Genomic DNA, 5,252 nt, shown 5'->3' on the forward strand with positions numbered 1-5,252 from the left:
ATATATATATATTAGTTTTTTTTTATTTTGTGGGGGCAAATGCCCCTCTCTACTAAAAATAGATCTGTCCCTGGTTTGACATGATACCATGTACCAATTTGATTAGCAAGAGTTTCTTTGTTATTGTCTAGCTGCTAGCTTGTTGAATTAGGTACTAATCCAACTATTTGCTGGTGCCCTTTGGCGTTTCAGGTTGATGAAAATGAATATCTCATTTGAAGATTTGGTTTTTGCAAATTCTTAGTGTGTAAGGATTTTGATGCTTAGTTGAGTTTTTTAAAATGTAAGGACCTGTACGAAGATTTTAGCAACCACTCTCTTTGCAATGACATGATTTCATGTTGAAGTAGAGAAAGCCTTTGCTTTAAATCTTTTACGACATTATAGTCAACAGTATGCAAATGTGATTTGTATCCAGCTTCTTAAATCATATTTATTTTAGAAAAGTTAAACAGGGCTGTCAATATAGAATGGTAGTATTATATGGACTTGTCATCACTTCCGAATTTATACGTATTTTCATATCCTACCATTTTGTTTTTTTGTTTGACATCGTAGGCTACTTAGTGCGATCATTAATTTTTGGGATTGGGTGACTAATGACAACTTGTGACTCAAAGTCATTTATGGTAAAAATATTTCTTCATTCTGATAATTAATTTTATTTTTTATAAAATTGTATGAAAGGAATATATAAGTATATAAAACAATGTCCATTTTTTATCTGGTAATTAATTATTCGTATGCATAAAACTTCTTTTTATTTATCAAACCATGTTTGTTTACAGCATTAAATTTGTAAATCATAATAATGATTTAGAATGGAAAATAAGATACGTTAAAGTGCGATTAAACATAACTTGTTGGTGTGTATTATTGAGAGCAGGATCCATCCTGGTTTATATTTGTAGAATAGAGTGGTGTAAAAGTGGTGGGGGTTGGTTTGCTATTGAAGGTTATTTAATTTATAAGGTTCTTTGTCAACATCAACTTTAATAAATTACTTTTAGAATATAGAGGCAAACTATTGGTAATTTTTAATGTAAAATTGAATATCTAATAAGTTTTTAATACACATTTAATATTGTAGTGTTAAATATAAGGCCATGAAATCTTTACTTTACAGCCTCGTTTATGATATGCACAAATTGCATACCATGTTGAGGGGTGTAACTGAATCACTTGGTATAACACTAGTAAATAAATTGTGCTTTCATGGTAACTTTATATGTAGATGAAGCCTATTAGACTAAGGTACTTTCATTAGGTGACATTCCAATAACATTACAACCAGGTGCAGTGGACGCAACCATACTATTGTCATTCAAAATGCAAAATGTGCAGCCAAGTACTTGCATTTTGCGGTTTGGGGAGGGTTGTGTCCAACGGATTCAGTTCAGTTTGTGGATACTGAGCAAAAAACATAACCATGCAAAATTCAATGCAACATGTCTTTACCTAGAGTGCCTAGAGGCATCCCATGACATGGAACTGCTACCTTTGATAGTGTCGACGACATACACTTCAACGTTAAGGGCTTGCCTACAATACATGATTCAAAATGGCAGGCACTAACACTACTTAGTCTTAGCATATGTCACCCTAGTAGACTAGATGCAGAAAAATGACGAAAATTTAAATACATTAAAACATAATCAGCTACTATAAATATTATGTAAAGCATCGAATATTCTTCAAGGTAGAACTTCAGCCATGGTGCGCTTGCTATTCTAGTCAACGACAGCTCTCTGGAGAAATTCATCTCGCATCTAGTTAAAGTGCTCAATCGCAAATCCAAGGGCAGTGTCAATGCAGATTTTGTCAGCCAGCAGGTCTATATTGTTATACTGCATTGTCACAAACATGATTACAATTATGTTACCGTTGCGAAAAAAGGTAATTGTGGAATATTGATACTAGCCATGTACTTGTTTTTGGCCAATCGGATTTAGCGTGAAGCATTGCTTCATTTAAAGCCAGAGGAGCACCCACAGCTTGTCCTTGTAGCTGGAACGAAACGACAAGCATCAGGGGCTAAAGCCAATATACAACCCAACAAAAACATGTCAATTATTTATTAGAAGAACTGCCTTACTAGTTACCCATATTAGGGATTCTAAGTGCAAACTCATGGTTCTATTCAGCTAGGGCACTGCGGCCCAGGAGATTGAGATCCAAAAATTTCTCCTTCAAAATATAATCCAGAGTCCTTGCATGCACATTAACAAATCCATGTATGTCAAAACTAACACCTGCTGCATGTTTATTAAACTGGCTTAATTTTTTTTGCCCAAACCATGTTTATAAAATGGATTTTAATCAAACTGGCTAAGTTTTTGTTGGCCCAACCGTATTTTGTAAAGTAACATTAACTGCATTTTTATTAGATGGAATTCACTCTATTTGACCCAACCTACTTCAAAAGTTACAAAAACTGCATGTTACTTAGTTTACGGTTCAATTTCCTTGACCTAACCCAGTTAAGAAGTAACACCAACTTCATCATAATTAAATGGGTTTCATACTGTGGGCCCAATGAGTTGAACAGTAATCCTAACTTCATGTTAACTAAATTGGGTTCCCCTTTTAAGCCCAACTCAGGACACACCTGTTCAGACAAAAAAATGTACATTATTTAAACCCAGCAATCCATAAGTGACTACACCCAACATTTGAAACCACCGAAGAATATCCCGTTATTGTATTCAAAAACTACCATGAACCTGCAGGTAACGAAACTAGCTATAGTTCCAACTATGGAAAACTCACCACAGCTTTTGCAGCATATTTCCTTCTTATGATTGAATCATTAGTCAGGTAGCAATCCATAAGCCATATTTTTCCACCATTGATGTCCACAATGACTGTAAAATCTAGTTAATTAATGGCTAATTAATCTATAAATGAGAATTTATTCTAAAAAGTTCAAAATGTGATTTTTATGGCTTAATATGATAGAGGAGATTGAGACGAGAATTTCGGTACCAATTTTATAGAATTCGGACCAAGATTGGACCGAACGGGCCGAACCGGGCCAACCGGACCCAAAGTGGGTCCTTGGCCCAACATAACTAAATCAAAACTCTAGTTTTCAGCACTCTCTCTCCTCATTAGCCACACACACACGCTGAAAAAGAGAGGAAAGGGGGGAAGAACACTCTCTCAAGTTCTTTCTCTCACTTGATCTTCAAACCACCATAACTTTTGATCTAGAGCTCCGATTGCCGCACCGTTTGCGGCCACGTGTTCACTGTGGAGAGCTCTACAAAACCCATACAATTAATCTTAAGGTAAGCCACGTTTTGCTCTTCGAATTTCCAGCCTTATTTTCGAGTTTTATGAGCAAAAATGTTGAGATTTTGGGCTCTTTGATGTTATAGGACCCAACTCTCTTGAAGGAGAAAGTTAATCTTGTCTCCTTAGACCTTGGGTGTGGTAAGATTCTCAACCCTAGTGTATTTTGTAGTTCTATGATGTTTGGATTTTGAGATGTTGTGTGTGGGTATGATGATTGTGGCTTAGGTTGTGTATGTGTGAATGTTGGAGCTTGATTGGTGATATTGAAAAGCTTGAAAAGGGATTTGGTGGTGAAAAATCTATTCTTGGAGGTGTTGAGGCCTTGAGAGCTTAAGGAAAAGTGGTTTGGAAGTGCTCCGGTTGAGCTTGGGAAATCGGCTAAGGTATGGTCTCGGTTTCTCGTATCTAATATGTAATGTGGTAGGAAATACTTAGGCTAGAGGCCCTAAGATAGACATTGAATTATTGGTGTTATTGAATGGTTGATATATATGATGTGGTCATATATGTGACGATGATTATTGATGCCTTGATGGTATGATGTATGAGAAATATGTATGTTGTGATATATGCTTGATGATTGGTTGTGGTTGAATTGTGGGTTGAACCATGTTAATGGTGAGTATGACATTGATTGTGTACAATGATGATTTATTGGAATTGGTGTTGTTGAAAATTGGCATGAGGAAGAGTATGTGATATGTCAATGTGTTTGGGTTTGAACCACTTGGGTAAAGTGGGTTAAAATGATGAGATAATGATTTTGATAAATTGTGGTAAAGTGTCAATGTGTGAGTTGAGGAGGCTTGATGTTGAATTTGATACATTTTGATTGATTTCAAAGAAAAGGGATGAAATTGGCATGTTTTGATTGATTTTGAAAAGAGTTGAAAATGGCTTATTTTGAAAATGGCACTTTGTGATTTTGTATGAAAATATGGTTTTTGGACATACTTTGACAGGACATAACTTGGACTACTGATCTCCATTTTGTGCCAAATCTGTTTAGAAATGAAATTGGATCCGAGATGTCCATGCCATTTGAAGAACAGGTGAAAAACGATTTAAAATGAGAAAGTTATGTCCGTCGGAAGATTGGGGGTTGAATCGGTGAATTCTGCAGCTTTTAACTTAGAAAAATTTTAGCAGAATAATCCCCCGCATGTAGGCGCACTTGGCGCGTACATGCCGTTCTTCCAGAAAGTTCCATCCACGCGTGCGCGGGCGCGCCGATGTGCTGCACCCAATGCCCAGCCATTTTCCAGAAAGTTGTGCCAAAACTGTGCCTGGGGCACGAGAGTACCCACGCATACGCGTGGCTGACGCGTGCGCGTCGATTGGCTAATTTTCAATCCACGCGTTAGTGTGCATGACGCATACGCGTCGATGAGTTTTGTGGCCATCCACGCATGCGCGTGGAGTACGCGTACGCGTGGCCCTGTTTTCATCCCAAAGTTGATTTTTGAGTTTTAAAAGCCAAATCTCATACTTCTAAGCCTCCGATTTCACCATTTATGTCTTAAATCATTATGATATGCCTAGCAATGGGAAAAAGAGCTAGGGGATGTGGTAACTTGCGAGTGAAGCAAGGGAAAAATGAATGATCAATGAGGATCAAGCATGATTATGTGAGAAGCGGAGGATGGTGGCGGAAGTGCTTGTTATGCCATGGGCCGAAAGGCCGTAATTGTTAATGAAACGGCTGGTTATGGATTTAACCGTGAGCCGGATGGCTAGATTATTGCCGTGTTACGGCGGAGCCATGATTATGGCTAAGAATAAATGCATATATGAGTATAACTCAAGTTGGGGATGCGCGACAGAGGGACAGTCCAATGGTTAGCTACCAGGACTTGTCGGGTTGGCTCTATAACCGACAGATGATATCATCAGCCGCTAGGGACAGGCATTTCATCATATGCATACTATATGAATTGTTTGAGATTGCCTATTTG

The sequence above is a fragment of the Arachis duranensis genome, chromosome 3, assembly GCF_000817695.3.
Source record: "Arachis duranensis cultivar V14167 chromosome 3, aradu.V14167.gnm2.J7QH, whole genome shotgun sequence".
In the NCBI taxonomy this organism is placed as follows: domain Eukaryota; kingdom Viridiplantae; phylum Streptophyta; class Magnoliopsida; order Fabales; family Fabaceae; genus Arachis; species Arachis duranensis.